Raw genomic sequence first — 24,222 nt, 5'->3', positions numbered from 1 at the left:
CCATGTCTGAATAGGTTTCAACAAAAAAGAAAGTATTACTTTGCAGTATACCAAAGAACAACACTAAACCTTTAGGAATCCGAGAATAAGCTTCTTTTCACCAGTTCTACACAATTTTGGATTTTGATATAAAATGAATTCCTTCACTCAAACCAAGTTAAAACTGCTTTGTCCTTCATATTTATCCATGTCTGAATGGGTTTCAACAAAATAGAAAGTATTACTTTGCAGTATACCAAAGAACAACACTAAACCTTTAGGAATCCGAGAATAAGCTTCTTTTCACCAGTTCTACACAATTTTGGATTTTGATATAAAATGAATTCCTTCACTCAAACCAAGTTAAAACTGCTTTGTCCTTCATATTTATCCATGTCTGAATCGGTTTCAACAAAATAGAAAGTATTACTTTGCAGTATACCAAAGAACAACACTAAACCTTTAGGAATCCGAGAATAAACTTATTTCCACGAGTTCTACACAATTTCGGATTTTGATATAAAATGAATTCCTTCACTCAAACCAAGTGAAAACTGCTTTGTCATATTTTTCAGCAAGTATGGTCGGACATTCACACCTACTCACAGCCGAACACCTCCGCTCCCGCATTTGATGGTGTATAGTCGGGCATTCTCACCATTTCTCATCAGGTTTTTGCAAATTATGATCTGACATTCACACCTGCTTTTGATGTTGTATGGTTGGGCATTCGCACCTTTTTTTACCCATTTTTCAGGAATTATGGGTGGACATTCACACCATCTTGCAGCTGAACACCTCCTCTCCCGCATATGATCATGTGCGGTTTGATATTCGAAAATTTTCTTTCATGTTTTCTAGCAATTATTGATGGACATTGAGACCTTCTTGCAGCTGAACACCTCTGCTCCCGCTTTTGATGGTGTATAGTCGGGCTTTCGAGCCTTTTCTTCCCCGGTTTTTACAAATTATGGTTGGACATTCAGACCTTCTTGCAGCCGAAAACCTCCGCTCCCTCTTTTGATCATACATTGTCGGGCATTCGCACCTTTTCTTAACCACTTTTTACAAAACATGGTTGGACTTTCACACTTTCTTGTAGCCGAACACATCCCTTCCCGCTATTGATTGTGTACAGTCGGGTATTTTAACCTTTTTTTACCCGCTTTTTACCAACTACGGTCGGACATTCACACCTTCTTATGGCGGAACACCTCCGCTCCCTCTTTTGATGGTGTAGGTTCGGGCATTCGAACCTTTTCTTACCCGCTTTTTACAAACTATGCTCGGACATTCAAACCTTCTTGTAGCCGAACACATCCAGTCCTGCTTTTGATGATGTATGGTTGGGCATTCGCACCTTTTTTTTTACCCATTTTTGAGGAATTATGGGTGGACATTCACACCTTCTTGCAGCTGAACACCTCCTCTCCCACTTATGATCATGTGCGGTTGGATATTCGAACATTTTTTTTCATTTTTTCTAGCAATTATTGATGGACATTCAGACCTTCTTGCAGCTGAACACCTCCGCTCCCGCTTTTGATGGTGTATAGTGGGGCTTCCGAGCCTTTTCTTCCCCGGTTTTTACAAATTATGGTTGGACATTTAGACCTTCTTGCAGCCGAAAACCTCCGTTCCCTCTTTTGATCATACATTGTCCGGCATTCGCACCTTTTCTTACCCGCTTTTTACAAACCATGGTCGGACTTTCACACCTTTTAGTAGCCAAACAACTCCGCTCCCGCTATTGATTGTGTACAGTCGGGTATTTTAACCTTTTCTTACCCGCTTTTTACCAATTATGGTGGGACATTCACACCTTCTTACAGCGGAACACCTCCACTCCCTGTTTTGATCATTTATGGTCTGGCAATACTACCTTTTCTTACCCGTTTTTGAGTTATTATGGCTGGACATTCACAGCTTCTTGCAGCCGAACACCTCTTCTCCCGCTTTTGATGATGACTGGTCCGGCATTCTTACCTTTTCTAACACATTTTTCAGCAATTATTGTTGGTCATTCACACCTTTCTCATCAGCTTTTTACAAATTATGATCTGACATTCACACCTACTTGCAGCCGAACACCTCGGCTTCCGCTTTTGATGGTGTATATTTTGGCATTCGAACCTTTTCTTACCCGCTTTTTACAAACCATGGTCGGACTTTCATACCTTCTTTTAGCCGAACAACTCCGCTCCCGCTATTGATTGTGTAGAGTTGGGTATTTTAGCCTTTTCTTACCCGCTTTTTACAAACTATGGTCGGACATTCACACCTTCTTACAGCGGAACACCTCCGCTCCCTCTTTTGATGGTGTATGTTCTGGCATTCGAACCTTTTCTTACCCACTTTTTACAAACTATGCTCGGACATTCACACCTTCTTGCAGTGAAACACCTCCGCTCCCTCTTTTGATTGTGTATGTTCGGGCATTCGAACCTTTTCTTACCCGCCTTTTACAAACTATGGTCGGACATTCAAACCTTCTTGTGGCCGAACACATCCACTTTTGCTTGTGATGATGTATAGTTGGGCATTCACACCTTTTCTTACCCATTTTTCAGTAATTATTGGTGGACATTCAGACCTTCTTGCAGCTGAACACCTCCGCTCCCGCTTTTGATGGTGTATAGTCGGGCTTTCGAGCCTTTTCTTCAACGGTGTTTACAAATTATGGTTGGAAATTCAGACCTTGCAGCCGAAACACTCCGCTCCCTCTTTTGATCATACATTGTCGGGCATTCGCACCTTGTCTTACCCGCTTTTTACAAACCATGGTCGGACTTTCACACCTTCTTGTAGCCGAACAACTCCGCTCCCGCTATGGATTGTGTACAGTCCGGTTTTTTAACCTTTTCTTACCCGCTTTTTACCAACTATGGTCGGACATTCGCAGCATCTTACAGCGGAACACCTCCGCTCCCTCTTTTGATGGTGTATGTTCGGGCATTCGAACTTTTTCTTACCCGCTTTTTACAAACTATGGTCGGACATTCAAACCTTCTTGTAGCAGAACACATCCACTTCTTCTTTTGATGATGTATGGTTGGGCATTCGCACCTTTTCTTACCCATTTTTCAGGAATTATGGGTGGATATTCACACCTACTTGCAGTCGAACAGCTCTGCTCCCACTTTTGATTATGTTTGGTTGGATATTCGAACCTTTTCTTAACTGCTTTTTACAAACTTTGGTCGGACGTTCACACCTTCTTGCAGCCGAACATCTCCGCTTCCGCTTTTGATGGTATATATTCGGGCATTCGAACCTTTTCTTACCCACTTTTTACCAACTATGGTCGGACATTCACACCGTCTTTCAAGTGTAACACCTCCGCTCCCTCTTTTGATGGTGTATGTTCGGGCATTCGCACCTTTTCTTACCCGCTTTTTACAAACTATGGTCGTACATTCAAACCTTGTAGCCGAAAACCTCCACTCCCTCTTTTGATCATACTTTGTCGGGCATTCGCACCTTTTCTTACCCGCTTTTTACAAACTATGCTCGGACATTCAAACCTTCTTGTAGCCAAACACATCCACTCCTGCTTTTGTTGATGTATGGTTGGGCATTCGAACCTACTTGTTGCCCGCTTTTCATTAATTATGGGTGGACATTCACACCTTGTCACAGCCAAACACCTCCGCTCCCTGTTTTGATCATGTATGGTTGGACATTCGCACCTTTTCTCACCCGCTTTTTGCAAACTATGGTCGGCCATTCACAGCTTCCTCTCCACCATACTTGTATGGTGGGATATTCACACCCACTTGCATCCGAAGATCTCCGCCCCCACTTTTGTTGATATTTAGTCGGTCATTCACACCTTACCCGTTTTCTTGCCGCCAAACACCTCTGATCTCGCTTTTGATGATGTAAGATTGGGCATTCAGACCTTGCTTTTCCTGCTTTTCACCAACTATAGATGGACATTCACACCTTCTTGCAGCCGAACACTTCTGCTCCACCTTTTAGGTTTCTATCACACCTTTTTTTTCACCGCATTTTATAGATTATGGTTGGAAATTCTCAACCACTCATCCGAAGACCTCTCCTCCCGCTTTTGTTAATATATTTGAACTTTAGTCAGACATTCACACCTACTTGTAGCCGAACACCACCTCTCTAGCTTTTGATGAGGTATGGTCCGGGATTCTTACCGTTTCTAACACATTTTTCAGCAATTATGGTAGGATATTCACACCTTCTTGCAGCTGAACACCTCCTCTCCCACTTATGATCATGTGCGGATTGATTTTCGAAAATTTTCTTTCATGTTTTCTAGCAATTAATTATGGACATTTAGACCTTCTTGCAGCTGAACACCTCCGCTCCCGCTTTTGATCATACATTGTCAGGCATTCGCACCTTGTCTTACCCGCTTTTTACAAACTTTAGTCGAACATTCACACCTTTTTGCAGCCGAACACAGTTTTTTGCAGCCGAATTTGGGCATTCGCACCTTTTCATACCCACTTTTTACCAACTATGGTCGGACATTCACACCGTCTTACAGCGGAACACCTCCGCTCCCTCTTTTGATGGTGTATGTTCGGGCATTCGAACCTTTTCTTACCCGCTTTTTACAAACTATGCTCGGACATTCAAACATTCTTGTAGCCAAACACATCCACTCCTGCTTTTGATGATGTATGGTATGGCATTCGAACCTACTTGTTGCCCGCTTTTCATTAATTATGGGTGGACATTCACACCTTGTCGCAGCCAAACACCCTGTTTCGATCATGTATGGTTGGACATTCGCACCTTTTCTCACCCGCTTTTTGCAAACTATGGTCGGCCATTCACAGCTTCCTCTCCACCATACTTGTATGGTGGGATATTCACACCCACTTGCATCCGAAGACCTCCGCCCCCACTTTTGTTGATATTTAGTCGGTCATTCGCACCTTACCCGCTTTTGGCAAACTATGGCCTTCTTGCAGCCAAAAACCTCTGATCTCGCTTTTGATTATGTAAGGTTGGGCATTCAGACCTTGCTTCACCTGCTTTTCACCAAATATAGTCGGACATTCACACCTTCTTGCAGCCGAACACTTCCGCTCCACCTTTTAGTTTTCTATGGGGCATTCACACCTTTATTTTCACCGCATTTTATAAAAACACCACAGGAACACCGTATTGAGGCTTTGTTCTGACCGCTCATTCGGTGTCGCGTTTCTTTCAAGCATTTCTCCTGGTTAGCCCGCACTCGGCTCGCTCCCAGAGCCGTGTTAAAGTCTACTTCGCATTCACTCTCTTTTCTCAGCAGACTAAAAGAAACTTCCATCCTGCACCGCTGTTAGCTTTTTCACAAGAGCAGAGGAGAGCGCACCGTTCCCAGCGGCACTGCAGTACCGGGTCGATGCTTGGAGTGAACGGAGCAAGCTCCTTTTTCAACTCCTATTGATAAAAATCCATTTAATATGTAGTCCTTGCATAGACATATCACATATTAAACTGATAAGTACAGATGGATTATGTGCAATTAGTAAAGAGAGTAGAGGACGATCTCTCTCGTTGGAAGTCCTTACCTATATCACTTATGGGGAGAGTTACAACCATTAAAATGATGATACTACCAAAAGTTAACTATTTGTTCTCAATGATCCCCATAAAACCATCTGCTACTTGGTTTAAGTCACTAGATTCATGCATCTCCAAATTTCTGTGGAAAAACAAACCACCACGTATTAGTTTAAAAACCCTACAGAAGACCAAGGACAGTGGTGGATTAGATTTACCTCATTTTCAGCACTATTCCTTAGCCAATAGGTTACAATATATATCAAAATGGTTTAAACCTTGTTGTTGTCACAGTTCCCAGAGACGTTGTAATCGTTGAGGATTCTATATTCACCCCCTCATTAGAGGCACGTGTTGCAGATTGATGACACTGAATCTTCTTCTCTGTTCATTGCTGGCATCATTCCCAGCATCGTAAGTGTTCGTGGCATTGTTAGCCTCTTCTTCTGGATCTTGATATCGAGCATCCTTTTGTATTTCTGGTTTGTAAGTCCTCTCTCTTCGTTCACCGGAGTCTTCGTCTCTTTGTCCTTGAGTTTGGTGATTTTTTCTTCTTTTGATGCCTTGACACAGTGTGACAGGTGATACCACATGGGAGATCCTTTAACTTGGACTGCTGTCCCTGTGCTGCGAAATGGCTGTGCTGCTCAAATGGTCTCTCCTTCATCATATACACAGTTATTTATACATCACCTTCCACCATGAAGCGTTGTCCCTTTTTGTTTCTCTCTTTGTTCTTAAAATGCTGTTATAAATGTCTAAACCAATCCATTAAACTAGATCATTTTGGCAGTAAAGCGATCTACAATGTGCTTGGTCGCAAAGCTGCTCATCTGTGGTAAACAGCTCTTCAGAAAGGCATTCTTCAATTGATTTCACTCATTTTATGTAATAATTTTGTGATTTCCTACAAAACTACACTTCTTCTCCCATCTGTCTGAGTATTTAATATTGTCTGGGTCCCGTTAAAACATGTATTTTTCCCATCTAATTCCTTGTTTGCTTTAAAACAAGTATTCCCCATTTTATATCCCTTCAGTAGCCAACCAGTTTGTATGGAGTACACTGGAGCAACTTGACTGATCAGTAAAACACTGCTTTTGTTGTCACCGCAAGGCTTCCCCCGTCGGTTGTTTCACTGAGACACTACTGAGTAACTACAACTCAACACAGTTTATACACATAACATTCATATACATACTAACAAACAAACAAACAATAATTTATCGCAATTTTCTCATCTCTGTTTGAACGTACACCCAGGTAAATATTCCTGTAGTCTTCTCATACCGACTATGGACCCATTCATTGTTTAACTTCACTGTTTTGCAAATCCTAATTGAATATTACACATTGACATTGAACTTTACTGGATAAGCAGGTCTTCATTGCATTCAGCAGCCTATATGTGAGCATTTATGTGTAAGCTGTTCTTCTTTGCATTTATCAGCAGCAAGCAATTCTTCACTGCACATGCATATGTAAATAGTAAAACAATTCCAATGTGTTAGCGAAACCTTCTATATCACAGTGGTTTCTAAGGTCTATTTTAAGTTCTTTGCCATCAGTGAGATGACATTGTTTACAAAGTGTGTCAAATTATCACTGAAGATCTTTTCAGGAATTTCAAATCTAGAAATGAGTTATTTTACGCGTGATTTTGCTACTGAGAGTGCATCTGCTTGTGCACATGGAAATATTTCAGACCATTTGGTAAAAACCTCTGTTGTCACTGAGCAGAATCGTTTCCCTTAACATTAATTTAGTTCAATGAAATCTACAAAATAATGAAATAATGAAATCCAAACAAATATGTTGAAAAAGATACACTGGCTTAGGGAATTATCTTCGTTTTGGTCTTAGATTGCCCTGTGGAATGTATTTTGCACATATTTGACCTGCTAGACAAAACTTTATTCATTTATTTATTCTAAAAAAATGTTTTTAATAATTAGTAAAACCATATGCTGTAAAAACCTGGTTCATTATTGCTTCCATCCCTCCTGTTGAGACATGACATGGTCCGTGGCTCAATACTGCAGCATATTTAAACAAATTCTTGGGCAGTATGGTTTTCCTTCCGGTCATTCATACGAGTCTATTGTAGATGGCAATTGAATAACATCTAAAAATGCTAAAATATTTGTAGTTTATACATTTAGCTGTGGATGTCAACATACCTGTTTTTCCAATGCTGTGTTAACACATGTACAGTTGAGAAGGCATACTGACTGTCAGTGTAAACGTTAACAACCTTTTTGTTATTTAATTTACAAGCTTCAGTTAAAGCTACCAATTCGACTGCTTGAACAGAGTAATTTTTTGGTAGTGGTTGTTTTAAGAAAACTTCAGTTTCTGTTACTACTGCAAATCCTGTAGCATTTGTGCCATCAGGGTTTTTTGCTTGACCTGTTGAATAAATATAGTTATTTCTGCATTTTCATAACGTATATCAGTTAAGTCTGGCCTGGGTAAAACACTGATGGTTATTTCTGACATGCAATCATGAGGCTTTCCATCTGTGGGGTAGGTAGCAGTGTGGATGGATTAAGTGTAGCACATCTCTCGACAACAAGGTGTGGCTGTGAAAGAAGAACTGTTATGTAGGAGAGATGTCTGGTAAAGATATTTTGTTAAGTAACCATATCACAGCCACTGCATGAGGTACCTTAAGTGTTAATGGGTGAAATAACACCATTATTGTTGATGCCTGCACTGCCAATGGCTTCTGGCCATTGATTCAAAAGTACGATCTTGTCCCTGTTTCCCCCTTTCAGTGGACACTTGCCCCTAATTACCGCAATTCAGCAGGGGGTCTTTCATTAGGAGTACTGGACTCCCCCGTGCACGGTTTCAGCTCCGACCCTGGAAAGCGGAAAAAACGTTGAGATCTGGTTTGAGGACCCAATTGTTGAGAAAAGTCTCTCAATGAGACTCAGAGTTGCTGGAGTCAGTTAATGCAAATGTTTAATCTTGCAGCAAGTTCAAGAATGTGTGTGTGAATGGGTGTATGTGTGCGAACGTGTGTGAGTTTGTGTATGTGAGAGTTTAATGAACCTGTTATCCACAGGCAGGTCTTAACTAGTATGGCACAGGTCCAGCCTGTCTCATCTTTTTTGGAAGGTCCAGCGCTCGGCCGTAACCCTTCTGTCTGTTTGGACTCTCACATACATTCGGTTAATCATAGAAAAACGAGAACAAAACTTTTTAGCCCCTTAAATTCATAAAACAGACATGGTGCAGTTATTTCCATTCTAGAAAATAAGAGTAATCACCACCATTCCTATAAATTCTGGATATTCTAACAATCTGAATCTTTTTTAAATGTTCGATGAAGCCCTTTGCTGTTCTGTTTAGAGACTCAGCTGATCACAAACCAAGTTTTGCTCTTGAACCAAGCTTCTAAACTCTTCACCTTTTTCATTTCTCAGTTAGTATTCACTTTAAAACTGATTAAAAGAAAAATTAAATGAATGCCTATCAACAAATGTGGGATCTAAACTCTAGTGCTTCCTCTAAAATAATTTCCTTTCTCAATTCAGAAAGGTGTGTGTGTAAGTCACAACACCTGTGACACCAAAACGGCTTTCTTTTCTCTCTTTTCTCTACACTCTGCACTGTGAGCACACACACCAAATCAGAAAGGCTTTTTTCTCTCTTTTCTACATTATGGACTGTGGGGACACAAAACCGCTCTCTCTCTTTTTTTTTTTGATTGTGTGCCAGGGCGTTGTCTCACGTATTAGATTATGCTTAAGATACGAATGGGTTTATCAGTCACATCAGAATCCGTACATACTGATCCTCCCGTAAGAAAATGGTCGGATCTTATCAAACACACTTTGTTTCTTGTGACAAGTCAGCGAAACAGCGTATACACGTCAAGACACTGAATCAAGTTTGCCACAAGAACTCATAAGTTTGGCAGTATTGCTCTGCCGTCAGCAATCATACACCCATTTTATTTTCATGAGACATGTGCAGGCACCTGTTCATCTACTGTTCTATCACTATGAATTAGTTTATCTATTATCAATAAGGATACTTCTACAACTACTATCAAAGTATGTCTTCTTATGTTGTCAGTTGCTATATATGAATAAGTGGGTTGCTACTGAAAAGCATTAAGCATGTCACACAGCCCAAACATATAACATTTCAGGACACACCACACAGTTAACAACCACAGTGAAGCGTGTCAAAGCCCAAACATGTAACATTCAACAGGACACTTACACAACACATTCAAATCAAACAGTCAGACAACATACAAGAACATATACCCCAGCCGGGTAGGAAGGTCCAGCGCTCGGCCGTAACCCTTCTGTCTGTTTGGACTCTCACATACATTCGGTTAATCATAGAAAAACGAGAACAAAACTTTTTAGCCCCTTAAATTCATAAAACAGACATGATAGTCTGAGACGATAGGACTGCTTTTTAGTTTTTATTTGAATAAAAGAGGGTTTCCCGGTTGTGTCATTAGTGAGACAGAGATTTCATGGGTAAGTGAAACTTTTGAAGCAGTCCGAAGAAGTGTGAAGTACTCCGAAGAAGTGTGAGTACAGATTAAGGTCCTCATTGGAGACGTCCTTTGAGTGAAGGAATATATTTCCCCATTCCAAGTCTGAGAATGGGAAACAGTAGGTCTCAGACTTTTGACCCTACCGGGGGACCTAAGCATGATGAAATGAAAAAGACATATGGTCCAGAGGTTTTCCACCAGAAGGTTCTTTTAGTATGTTAGAAATAAGAAAATTAGAAGAAAAGTTTTGCAAATATGAGAAAGAGATGAAGCAAAAAAAAAGAAAATTAAGTTTAAATAAGAAGTAAGAAAAGTATAGAATTTTGGAAAAAATAAAGTGTATTAAGAGAAAGAAAGGAAAATGTTAAACAAATGCCATGACGGAATGATGATAATAATTTAGTATTAGCTGTGCCGGATCCAGACCTGGACTCCTGCCCTCCACAACGCCTGCAACAACAACAGCCAGCCCTGCCACAAGCCTCTGGCTCTCGGGAAGAAGGGACTTCTTCCATCCTCCCTCGGGAAGAAATTCCATCATTCTCACAACATCAGCTACATAGGTCTGATGATGAGGAAAAGGAAGACGTTTGGTTCTCCAGCGTACCTGCCCAAGAACTTTTAACGCAAGTGACAAAAATCCTTTACCCACAATCTGGACTTCAGAGATCTAAACGTGAGAAAAAAAAAACCAGATTCAAACCATGCCTATGGTTAAAGTTGCAGTTCCCACTGGACCATTACTGGTTTATCGACCCTGGACTGAGACTGACATCATGGAAGCATAACAATGCTTACCAGATCCAGAGATTTCTGGACCCCATTTTGCTGACGAGTTGCGAGATTTCTGCGCACAATTCTGCCCGACTGGGGTTGAATTGCGTCGCATATTGGCAAAAAAGTTCAAACCGTCCGACCTCTGCAAAATAGAGGCCAGTATGCTACAACTGGATTTGCGACCTACCAACAGTGAACGAGGACATAATGATAACGCTCAATATGAAGCAGCCAACCAAAGACTGTGTCAAGCCATCACCACTCAATTTCCAACCAAAATCAATATGTCCCACATTTACACCTGCAAACAGAAACCTGGTGAAGGGACTGATGATTTTGTACACCGCATCCTTGAGGAAGTCAGCAAGCACAGCGGTCATCAGAGACCAAGGGATTTGGGTAATGAATCAGGACCATGGGAGAGTATTGCATGCAATGCAATAATTAAAGGCCTCATGCCAGATGTCGCCACTGAAGTAAAGAACATTTACGTGGGATGGTGTGAGGGTCCTCGTTTGGCTGACGTTCGCCGATATGCTCGCCATGCTCATAACCAAATTGAGACGCGTAAGACAACCAAAAGGGACAAGTGTGAAAAGGAGCTGCATTTGGCAGCCATGACCATGTATTACGCAGTTGGTGTAAACAGAGGACGAGGCCGAAGTCGAAGACGTGGACGTGTGGGATCAGAGCTATGATCCGAATATTTGTTTTTACTGTGGCCAGACTGGACACTGGAAGAAGGACTGTCCACAGCTGAAAAGTGATGAAATTGGGCAAAAGGCTGACTGAGGGTGGGAGGCAGGTTCTGGACGTCACGCAGCAGCGGAGCCTCCACTAATGGGTGATAGCACAAACACACTCACACATTTTTCCTGCTCTGTGTAGTGAAGAAACGCTTGCCGACTGTGATTTCCGTCCTAGAGCAAAGATATTTCTCTCAGAATATGGGAACTTATGTTCATCAGTAGTGACGTCAGGGGAGTTTTATTGTCCTCCAAAGTTAAGTGGAAACCACGTTTACTCTATGTCTGCCTCAGGCCAGGTTGTGAAGGAGAAAATGACAATGCCCATTGCGTGTTGTCACTCCCGATGAGCTCTCCTTCAAACACTAATTTTTGTTATCAGAGTTGTGTCCCATTAACCTGATGGGCTGTGATCTCATGTGTAAATTAGGCATTATTTTAACTTCTACACCAGAGGGTGTTAAGGTTATGTTACAGCCTGACAAAGTTTTCACAGCAGTGCAGTTTGATTCATCGGCACTTACATATGCTTATGAGTGGAAACTTCCCAGCTCTCCTTTTTCACAACAACTAGTGGAAGAAGCAGAAGTGTTAGTTTCACCCCTTTCTGATTTCATGCAACCTACTGATTTGCACTGCACATCACACATTTCTTTGGGGCCTGACAATGACTATGAGAAGAAGTGAAAAAATATGTGCGCCTACTTTATTGGCTGTGTCGCTCACTCCAGAGCACTTCGATTTTTTTAATGTTTGTGGTACTCGCCCTCACATTTCCTTGGCCAAACGTACACACTGGCAGTGACAAGGTGTGGGAGAGTTTGTTGCTACATGTCAGAAATAAATGGAGTGGACTGTTTCACCTGCTGATCCAAATTTGATGTTTTCTGAACGATTGTCAGCATACAAAAAAACATTTTTGAGTACAATGCATTGTCAAAGAACTGTGGACTTAATTCCTACCACAGAATCACATTTTGAAGCATGTTTTTTATCTGAAACAGATTTGTCTTCGATACCCATGTTGGCTGAAGTGCCCAATGATCTTTGGGCTAAGAGCAAATATGATGTGGGGTTGATAAAAGGCTGTGAACCAGTAATTGTCACCCCTAAATCAGACTTTTGTCCATGTAAAAAACAGTACCCTTTTAAGCCTGAAGCAATTAAAGGGATTAAACCTGTTTTTCAATCTTTTCAGAAAACAGGCGTTATTGTTCCTTTTGAAAATTCACCTGTGCTTACTCCATTGTTTCCTGTTAAAAAGATTAAAGATGCTGGCCAGCCAGATGAATGGCGTTTTGTACAGGACCTCCAAGCGGTGAATGCTGCAGTTCAGCCACATGCTCCTACTGTGCCCAACCCACACACTATTTTGTCTCAAATTACATCAGATGCACAGTTTTTCTCAGTGGTTGACTTGTCGCCAGTGCACCCTGATAGCCCATTTTGGTTTGCTTTTTAGTTTGAAGGGAGATCTTGGACTTTTACCCGGTTATGCCAGGGGTACTGTGAAAGTCCCACTATTTACAATGCTGCCCTCAAAGCTAGTCTGGATTAACTTCAATCAACCACAGGCTCTGCTCTTTTGCAGTATGTGGATGACATCCTTTTATGTGGTCCATCTAAACAACAGTGTGAAAAAGACAGTGAATCTGTTGAAACATCTTCCTTCTTATGGCCATAAAGCCAGCCTTTCTAAATTACAGTTTGTACAGGACGAAGTCACCTTTTTGGGTCATGTGATTTCTAAGGATGGGCGCTCACTTTCTCCTAAACGTGTTGCTGCAGTTCAGATCATTCCTAAACCGGTTACTAAAAAACAGCTTATGTCATTCTTAGGTATAACATCTTACTGCAGGAACTTTATTCCTAACTACTCTTTTCTCGAAGCTCTCTTAGGTGCTCTTATCCATGGTAAAGGCAGCTGCAGTTCTGACATGCAGCTCCAGTCAGCTGATCGTGTTCCATGGACTCCTGAGGCTGAATCAGCCTTTAGTGAGCTTAAGCTGGCTCTTCAAACAGCACCAACACTTGGCATTCCAGATCCTCATAAACCTTTCATACAGGCAGTTGATGAGAAGCATGGTTGTATGACATCTGTTCTTATGCAGGAACATGGGGCAGGCAAAGGCCAGTGGCTCATTTCTCAGCAAAACTGGACTCTGTGGCTGCAGGCCTGCCTGGTTGTCTTCGTGCTGTTGCAGCTGCAGAGAAAGCTGTCCTGGCCTCCCAAGATATTGTGGGCTACGCTAATTTGACTGTTTTGGTTCCTCATACTGTTGCCATTATTCTTCTCGAGCAGAAAACTTCACATCTTTCAACTGCTTGTTGGCTCAGATACACCTCTGTGCTCCGTGATATGCCAAATGTCACTGTTAAACGTTGTACTGTTCTGAATCCTGCTACTTTGCTTCCGACTCCTGAGGATGGGGAGCCTCATGACTGTGAAGCTGTTTTGGAACAAGTTTGTACACCCCGACCTGATCTTTTAGAGACTCCTCTTCCAAACTCTGACATGATTCTTTTTGTAGATGGATCAGCTTTGCGTGATCCAGCCACAGGTACTAACTGTGTTTGGTTTGCAGTATGTTCTTCACATGACACTTTGTTGTCTGGTTCTCTTCCTAAACATTTCTCCGCTCAAACTACTGAACTTATTGCACTTACTGAAGCTTGTAAGTTGGCAGCTGGTAAGTCTGTCACTATTTACACAGATTCCAGATATGCTTTTGGTGTTGTTCATGACTTTGGTGCGCTGTGGAAACACAGGCATTTCCTTAAATCAGATGGTAAAACTATTCTGAACTCCAAGCAGGTTTCTGATCTTCTTGATGCGATCCATTTGCCTACAGCAATCTCGGTCTGTAAGTGTGCGGCTCACACTAACTCAGACGATCCTGTTGCTTGTGGTAATGCCAGAGCTGATGCTGCAGCTAAGCAAGCAGCTAATTTTTTTCCTGTTTTTGCTTCCCTCTTTGCAGGCAGAAGACTCCCTCACAGATGTCCATGCTTTGCAAACTTTTGCCTCTGCAGATGAAATTTGGTCCTCTGGACGCATTTGGTCCTCTGTGGGTGCAACTCATACGGATGGTGTTTGGATGGGACCTGAGGGTAAACCCTGTCTACCTAAACATTTTTTTCCTCATTTTTCAAAATTGACACATGGGTTGAACCATGTGTCAAAAGGAGGGATGCTGAATGCACTCACTGCTCAGTGGTTCACAAAAGGGTTCAGTTCATATGCGCAAAAATACTGTCAGTCATGTATGGTTTGTGCCACACATAATGTAGGAAAGGCATTACACACATCGCAAGTTGCACACCCTCCACCAGAGAAACCTTTTGAACATTTGATGATGGATTTTGTTGAACTCACACCAGCTGAAGGAAAGAAATATGCACTAGTAATAGTGGACGTGTTTAGTAAATGGGTTGAAGTTTTCCCTGCAAAACATGCAAACAGTAATGCAGTGACTAAAGCACTGCTAAACAGAAATCATTCCTAGATGGGGCATTCCAGAGAAGATCAGCAGTGATAATGGCACACATTTTGTAAACACTGCATTGACTGAGGTTGGTAAATTCCTGGGAATAACCTTGCGCACACATTGTGCTTATCATCCACAGAGTGGAGGTGCTGTGGAAAAAGAAAATGGTACATTAAAGTCCAAGTTAGCCAAATGTTGTGAAGAAACAGGTCTGCCATGGACAAAAGCATTACCTATTGTGCTTACCTACATGAGAATGAGAATCAGAGCTCAAGTGAATCTCAGCCCATTTGAAATTTTATTTGGCAGACCTCCTAACCTGGGATTGGGACCTGTAACCAGACCCCTCCCTTCCACAACTGTTTGTGATGATGCTATGTTGTCTTACTGTCGAAACCTTTCCACTGTTCTATCTCAAGTTTCACAGGCAGTAAAAGCAGCCCTTCCAGCCACAGAAAACACACCACTCCAACCAGATGACAGGTGGTGAAGGAACTTCGCAGGAAACATTGGAAGTCCAAACGTTGGCAAGGCCCGTTCCAGGTGCTACTGGTCACTCACACAGCTGTTAAAGTTGCAGAGAGAGCAACCTGGATTCATGCCAGTCACTGTAAGAAGGTACCAGAACCAGTAGATGACTTCCACCCTGACATACATCAGCCTAACCAACACGCCCGGAAGGACAAAGATAAGAGTCAGCAGTAAAAGCTGTACTCCACCGGTGTGTTAAGTGCTAGTAACCTCTGACACCGAAGATTGAAACATCCTTACTGAGACCAGCGATGAAGATGATCATACACATGCTGTGAACCATGGAAGAAACTGTTTGTTGTTTGTATTTTCTTATTTGTAACCAGCATGTGCACATTGTATCTTGATTTCACAGGAAGCAATAATACAGGGCTGCTGTATTTCCCCACGACCCGAGAGACCACCAGACGCCCGAAGCCACACAGCCCCCCCCAGCACACACCCAACCGCCCAGAGCGACGGGACAGCAACCCACCACCACCACTATGTGATCAAGCTAATCAGAAGGGACCAGAGAGAATTAAATTCAGCCAATTGATGTTTTGAGGAAGCAGACATTGTTTCCATGCTAATATAATCTAAAAGAAAATTTCTAAACTGGTTAATACACAGATTGTTCTTCGCTTTCCAGTTCATGAGAATAGTTTTCTTTGCTATACATAACACTGTGAGGATCATGTGTGCTAAGCTAAATTCCACGTTGATGTTGTCTAAGTCACCCAGTATGCACAGTGTGGGGCATGCAGGAATGCTACACTTTAGTCATGTTGATAGGTCCGCACAGACTTCAAGCCAGAACTTCTGGACAGGCGCACAAAACCACAAAGCGTGTGCATAATCATCAGGTGTGTTATCTGTGCAATGTGAGCAGATGTTTGAGTGTGTTAAACCCATCCTGAACATCCTTTGTCCTGTATAGTGTGTTCTATGAAGAATTTTGTATTGTATGAGCTGTAAATTAGGATTTCGAGTCATTCTGAAGGTGTTCAAACATATATGTGGCCAGAAGCTATGACTAGAACTGATGGATAAATCTGCCTCCCATTTTGAGGACGGTAGAGACATTGTGTCATCTATCTTAGACAATAATTTATATATTTTTGATAGTAGTTTTGGGGTGCAGATGCTTAGAAATTCTACTACCCTAATCGGGAGTTGTAAGTCTGGTTGGTGGAGGATATATTTCTTTTTTATTATAGACTTAAGTTGTTGATATTCTAGGAATTTATTGCTGCCTATCTCATGTTGTGATATGAGCTCATCAAATAAAATAAAATGTCCATTTTGGATTATATGTTCCAGATGTTTGATTCCTTTGATCTTCCAGAGAGTAAAGTTTAGCATTTTTTTGTTTTGCAGGATGTCAGGATTGTTCCAGATGGGTGTAAGCTTACACGGGACAAGTGAAGACTATGTTATTTTAAGAAATTCCCACCAGGCTGTCAGAGAGGTGCTGATGTTAATGCTTTTGAAACATTTGTGATTTTTTACGTTTTGACTAATAAGTGGCAGGTCAGAGATTTCCAGATTATCACACAATGCTTGTTCTATATTTATCCATGGTTCATCTATTGGGCTAGGTTTAAACCATTTTGATATATACTGTAACCTATTGGCTAAGGAATAGTGCTGAAAATTAGGTAAATCTAATCCACCCTGTCCTTGGTCTTCTGTAGGGTTTTTAAACTAATACGTGGTGGTTTGTTTTTCCACAGAAATTTGGAGATGCATGAACCTAGTGACTTAAACCAAGTAGCAGATGGTTTTATGGGGATCATTGAGAACAAATAGTTAACTTTTGGTAGTATCATCATTTTAATGGTTGTAACTCTCCCCATAAGTGATATAGGTAAGGACTTCAAACGAGAGAGATCGTCCTCTACTGTCTTTAATAATTGCACATAATTTAGCTTTGTTAGCCCTGAGAGCCTGGAGGAAATGTTTATTCCTAAATATCTAATATTTCCTGACTGTAAAGTGATCGCAGGTATATTCTGGTCCCTATAGTTAATGGGCAGAACTGTGGTCTTAGACCAATTGATAGAGTAGTCAGAAAGTGCTGAGAATTTATTTATGAGTGTGATCGTGTGAGTGAGAGACGTTTGTGAGTTCTGAAGGAAAAGTAATACATCATCAGCATAAAGACTTATTTTATGCTCAATATTTTGGGGTTGGATGCCTTTAATATTTCTATCTTGTCTGATAGCAGCTGCTAAAGGTTCGATGAAAATAGCAAAAAGTGAGGGAGAAAGTGGGCAACCCTGTCTTGTACCTCTCTGCAGACTGAAGCTTGGAGAAGTTTGATCATTTGTCCTGACACTTGCACTTGGGGAGTCAGTTATTTTCTTTTGAGGAGATAAGAGGCTTTAATAATAATATCTTGCAAGAGAGAACAACACAGTACAGAATACAGAGTTGCTCTGACCACTGAAGCAAAAACACACAGTTATATTGCCCACTCATCACGTCATCTGTTTTTGGGTATAGTTGATTGTTCTTCTAACTTTCCTCCCCAACCATTAGTTGAGGTTACCCAGACACACTCGTAAATACCAGCCTAACCCTGTCCCCCCTAAAGTGCAGCTATCTCATAATAACAAGCCCACCATTGTAAAGAGGAATTTAAGAAAACAGGGCAGGGTGGTACCTTGCAGCTCAGTGTTTTGCAGGTTATACACAGTAACACTCAATGCAATGCATATAAGAATTATTTTCCATTACATTCCTCCCTTTTGATTATAATAATACCATTATATTAATCAACCCAAAAGAAACAAGGAAAATAATAACTTTATCTGTAAAACATCAGCCTGCATTTGCACACAACGTGAGTTTAAAATGCAGGCATCATAGTGATAAAGGGTCCAATGATAAACAATCAAAACATGAACAATCAAATATGATTATCTTCATCCCTCTCTAAGTCAGCGTCACTACAGGAAAAATTTTGAAAGCAAAAAAGTTCTTTGAGTCATTTGAATCATTTGGTGAGATACATACAATGAGGCCTTTCACACAGGGAAAAATACAGCAGCCCTGTATTATTGCTTCCTGTGAAATCAAGATACAATGTGCACATGCTGGTTACAAATAAGAAAATACAAACAACAAACAGTTTCTTCCATGGTTCACAGCATGTGTATGATCATCTTCATCACAGGTCTCAGTAAGGATGTTTCAATCTTCGGTGTCAGAGGTTACTAGCACTTAACACACCGGTGGAGTACAGCTTTTACTGCTGACTCTTATCTTTGTCCTTCCGGGCGTGTTGGTTAGGCTGATGTATGTCAGGGTGGAAGTCATCTACTGGTTCTGGTACCTTCTTACAGTGACTGGCATGAATCCAGGTTGCTCTCTCTGCAACTTTAACAGCTGTATGAGTGACCAGTAGCACCTGGAACGGGCCTTGCCAACGTTTGGACTTCCAATGTTTCCTGCGAAGTTCCTTCACCACCTGTCATCTGGTTGGAGTGGTGTGTTTTCTGTGGCTGGAAGGGCTGCTTTTACTGTCTGTGAAACTTGAGATAGAACAGTGGAAAGGTTTCGACAGTAAGACAACATAGCATCATCACAAACAGTTGTGGAAGGGAGGGGTCTGGTTACAGGTCCCAATCCCAGGTTAGGAGGTCTGCCAAATAAAATTTCAAATGGGCTGAGATTCACTTGAGCTCTGATTCTCATTCTCATGTAGGTAAGCACAATAGGTAATGTTTTTGTCCATGGCAAACCTGTTTCTTCACAACATTTGGCTAACTTGGACTTTAATGTACCATTTTCTCTTTCCACAGCACCTCCACTCTGTGGATGATAAGCACAATGTGTGCGCAAGGTTATTCCCAGGAATTTACCAACCTCAGTCAATGCAGTGTTTACAAAATGTGTGCCATTATCACTGCTGATCTTCTCTGGAATGCCCCATCTAGGAATGATTTCTGTTTAGCAGTGCTTTAGTCACTGCATTACTGTTTGCATGTTTTGCAGGGAAAACTTCAACCCATTTACTAAACACGTCCACTATTACTAGTGCATATTTCTTTCCTTCAGCTGGTGTGAGTTCAACAAAATCCATCATCAAATGTTCAAAAGGTTTCTCTGATGGAGGGTGTGCAACTTGCGATGTGTGTAATGCCTTTCCTACATTATGTGTGGCACAAACCATACATGACTGACAGTATTTTTGCGCATATGAACTGAACCCTTTTGTGAACCACTGAGCAGTGAGTGCATTCAGCATCCCCCCTTTTGACACATGGTCCAACCCATGTGTCAATTTTGAAAAATGAGGAAAAAAATGTTTAGGTAGACAGGGTTTACCATCAGGTCCCATCCAAACACCATCCATATAAGTTGCACCCACAGAGGACCAAATGCGTCCAGAGGACCAAATTTCATCTGCAGAGGCAAAAGTTTGCAAAGCATGGAGATCTGTGAGGGAGTCTTCTGCCTGCAAAGAGAGGGAAGCGAAAACAGGAAAAGATTTAGCTGCTTGCTTAGCTGCAGCATCAGCTCTGGCATTGCCACAAGCAACAGGATTGTCTGAGTTAGTGTGAGCCGCACACTTACAGACCGAGATTGCTGTAGGCAAATGGATCGCATCAAGAAGATCAGAAACCTGCTTGGAGTTCAGAATAGTTTTACCATCTGATTTAAGGAAATGCCTGTGTTTCCACAGCGCACCAAAGTCATGAACAACACCAAAAGCATATCTGGAATCTGTGTAAATAGTGACAGACTTACCAGCTGCCAACTTACAAGCTTCAGTAAGTGCAATAAGCTCAGTAGTTTGAGCAGAGAAATGTTTAGGAAGAGAACCAGACAACAAAGTGTCATGTGAAGAACATACTGCAAACCAAACACAGTTAGTACCTGTGGCTGGATCACGCAAAGCTGATCCATCTACAAAAAGAATCATGTCAGAGTTTGGAAGAGGAGTCTCTAAAAGATCAGGTCGGGGTGTACAAACTTGTTCCAAAACAGCTTCACAGTCATGAGGCTCCCCATCCTCAGGAGTCGGAAGCAAAGTAGCAGGATTCAGAACAGTACAACGTTTAACAGTGACATTTGGCATATCACAGAGGTGTATCTGAGCCAACGAGCAGTTGAAAGATGTGAAGTTTTCTGCTCGAGAAGAATAAAGGCAACAGCATGAGGAACCAAAACAGTCAAATTAGCGTAGCCCACAATATCTTGGGAGGCCAGGACAGCTTTCTCTGCAGCTGCAACAGCACGAAGACAACCAGGCAGGCCTGCAGCCACAGAGTCCAGTTTTGCTGAGAAATGAGCCACTGGCCTTTGCCTGCCCCATGTTCCTGCATAAGAACAGATGTCATACAACCATGCTTCTCATCAACTGCCTGTATGAAAGGTTTATGAGGATCTGGAATGCCAAGTGTTGGTGCTGTTTGAAGAGCCAGCTTAAGCTGACTAAAGGCTGGAGCTGCATGTCAGAACTGCAGCTGCCTTTACCATGGATAAGAGCACCTAAGAGAGCTTCGAGAAAAGAGTAGGTAGGAATAAAGTTCCTGCAGTAAGATGTTATACCTAAGAATGACATAAGCTGTTTTTTAGTAACCGGTTTAGGAATGATCTGAACTGCAGCAACACGTTTAGGAGAAAGTGAGTGCCCATCCTTAGAAATCACATGACCCAAAAAGGTGACTTCGTCCTGTACAAACTGTAACTTAGAAAGGCTGGCTTTATGGCCATAAGAAGGAAGATGTTTCAACAGATTCACTGTCTTTTTCACACTGTTGTTTAGATGGACCACATAAAAGGATGTCATCCACATACTGCAAAAGAGCAGAGCCTGTGGTTGATTGAAGTTAATCCAGACTAGCTTTGAGGGCAGCATTGTAAATAGTGGGACTTTCACAGTACCCCTGGCATAACCGGGTAAAAGTCCAAGATCTCCCTTCAAACTAAAAAGCAAACCAAAATGGGCTATCAGGGTGCACTGGCGACAAGTCAACCACTGAGAAAAACTGTGCATCTGATGTAATTTGAGACAAAATAGTGTGTGGGTTGGGCACAGTAGGAGCATGTGGCTGAACTGCAGCATTCACCGCTTGGAGGTCCTGTACAAAACGCCATTCATCTGGCTGGCCAGCATCTTTAATCTTTTTAACAGGAAACAATGGAGTAAGCACAGGTGAATTTTCAAAAGGAACAATAACGCCTGTTTTCTGAAAAGATTGAAAAACAGGTTTAATCCCTTTAATTGCTTCAGGCTTAAAAGGGTATTGTTTTTTACATGGACAAAAGTCTGATTTAGGGGTGACAATTACTGGTTCACAGCCTTTTATCAACCCCACATCATATTTGCTCTTAGCCCAAAGATCATTGGGCACTTCAGCCAACATGGGTATCGAAGACAAATCTTTTTCAGATAAAAAACATGCTTCAAAATGTGATTCTGTGGTAGGAATTAAGTCCACAGTTCTTTGACAATGCATTGTACTCAAAAATGTTTTTTTGTATGCTGACAATCGTTCAGAAAACATCAAATTTGGATCAGCAGGTGAAACGGTCCACTCCATTTCTTTCTGACATGTAGCAACAAACTCTCCCACACCTTGTCACTGCCAGTGTGTACATTTGGCCAAGGAAATGTGAGGGCGAGTACCACAAACATTAAAAAAATCGAAGTGCTCTGGAGTGAGCGACACAGCCAATAAAGTAGGCGCACATATTTTTTCACTTCTTCTCATAGTCATTGTCAGGCCCCGAAGAAATGTGTGATGTGCAGTGCAAATCAGTAGGTTGCATGAAATCAGAAAGGGGTGAAACTAACGCTTTTGCTTCTTCCACTAGTTGTTGTGAAAAAGGAGAGCTGGGAAGTTTCCACTCATAAGCATATGTAAGTGCCGATGAATCAAACTGCACTGCTGTGAAAACTTTGTCAGGCTGTAACATAACCTTAACACCCTCTGGTGTAGAAGTTAAAATAATGCCTAATTTACACATGAGATCACAGCCCATCAGGTTAATGGGACACAACTCTGATAACAAAAATGAGTGTTTGAAGGAGAGCTCATCGGGAGTGACAACACGCAATGGGCATTGTCATTTTCTCCTTCACAACCTGGCCTGAGGCAGACATACAGTAAACGTGGTTTCCACTTAACTTTTGAGGACAATCAAACTCCCCTGACGTCACTACTGATGAACATAAGTTCCTATATTCTGAAAGAAATATCTTTGCTCTAGGACGGAAATAGCATGCAAAACTTTACTACGTGAATCACAGTCGGCAAGCGTTTCTTCACTACACAGAGCAGGAAAAATGTGTGAGTGTGTTTGTGCTATCACCCATCAGTGGAGGCTCCGCTGCCGCGTGACGTCCAGAACCTGCCTCCCACCCTCAGTCAGCCTTTTGCCCAATTTCATCACTTTTCAGCTGTGGACAGTTGCAGTTTTGTTTTTTCTCACGTTTAGATCTCTGAAGTCCAGATTGTGGGTAAAGGATTTTTGTCACTTGCGTTAAAAGTTCTTGGGCAGGTACGCTGGAGAACCAAACGTCTTCCTTTTCCTCATCATCAGACCTATGTAACTGATGTTGTGAGAATGATGGAATTTCTTCCAGAGGGAGGATGGAAGAAGTCCCTTCTTCCCGAGAGGCTTGTGGCAGGGCTGGCTGTTGTTGTTGCAGGGCAGGAGTCCAGGTCTGGATCCGGCACAGCTAATACTAAATTATTATCATCATTCCGTCATGGCATTTGTTTAACATTTTCCTTTCTTTCTCTTAATACACTTTATTTTTTCCAAAATTCTATACCTTTCTTACTTCTTATTTAAACTTAATTTTCTTTTTTTTGCTTCATCTCTTTCTCATATTTGCAAAACTTTTCTTCTAATTTTCTTATTTCTAACATACTAAAAGAACCTTCAGGTGGAAAACCTCTGGACCATATGTCTTTTTCATTTCATCATGCTTAGGTCCCCCGGTAGGGTCAAAAGTCTGAGACCTACTGTTTCCCATTCTCAGACTTGGAATGGGGAAATATATTCCTTCACTCAAAGGACGTCTCCAATGAGGACCTTAATCTGTACTCACACTTCTTCGGAGTACTTCACACTTCTTCGGACTGCTTCAAAAGTTTCACTTACTCATGAAATCTCTGTCTCACTGATGACACAACCGGGAAACACTCTTTTATTCAAATAAAAACTAAAAAGCAGTCCTATCGTCTCAGACTATCATATTTCAAAAATGATCCCAGCGCTGGTATTTAAGAAAAGGACCTGCCAGTCCTCTCTCTCAGAAAAGGCCTTGGAGGTATGAGGCTGGAACAGCTACTTCAGTCCAGGCTGGCCATGCACTGCGATCCGGTCCAGAGACACCAGTCGAGGGATCCTGTTCTTGACGCCAAAATTGTGGTGGAAATTTAGTAACGCACAGAGTCAGTTATTTTCTTCTGAGGAGATAAGAGGCTTTAATAATAATATCTTGAAAGAGAGAACAACACAGTACAGAATACAGAGTTGCTCTGACCACTGAAGCAAAAACACACAGTTATATTGCCCGCTCATCACGTCATCTGTCTTTGGTTGATAGTTGATTGTTCTTCTAACTTTCCTCCCCAACCATCAGTTTAGGTTACCCAAAAGGAGTGTATTGCTCCATCACAAGTATGCTTCTTTCACA

General features: G+C 41.7%; 1 pseudogene; it reads right to left on the bottom strand.

Moving 5' to 3' along the window:
* Positions 1 to 5,309: 5,309 nt before the first annotated feature.
* Positions 5,310 to 5,486, bottom strand: LOC140286205 (U2 spliceosomal RNA; annotated as a pseudogene).
* Between the last annotated feature and the right edge of the window lie 18,736 nt (positions 5,487 to 24,222).

The sequence above is a fragment of the Leuresthes tenuis genome, unplaced genomic scaffold (genome assembly GCF_036924035.1).
Source record: "Leuresthes tenuis unplaced genomic scaffold, fLeuTen1.0.hap1 SCAF_77, whole genome shotgun sequence".
Classification (NCBI taxonomy): Eukaryota; Metazoa; Chordata; class Actinopteri; order Atheriniformes; family Atherinopsidae; genus Leuresthes; species Leuresthes tenuis.
Note: the sequence above shows the minus strand (reverse complement) of the source record. Positions and strands in the feature narration are given on the sequence as shown.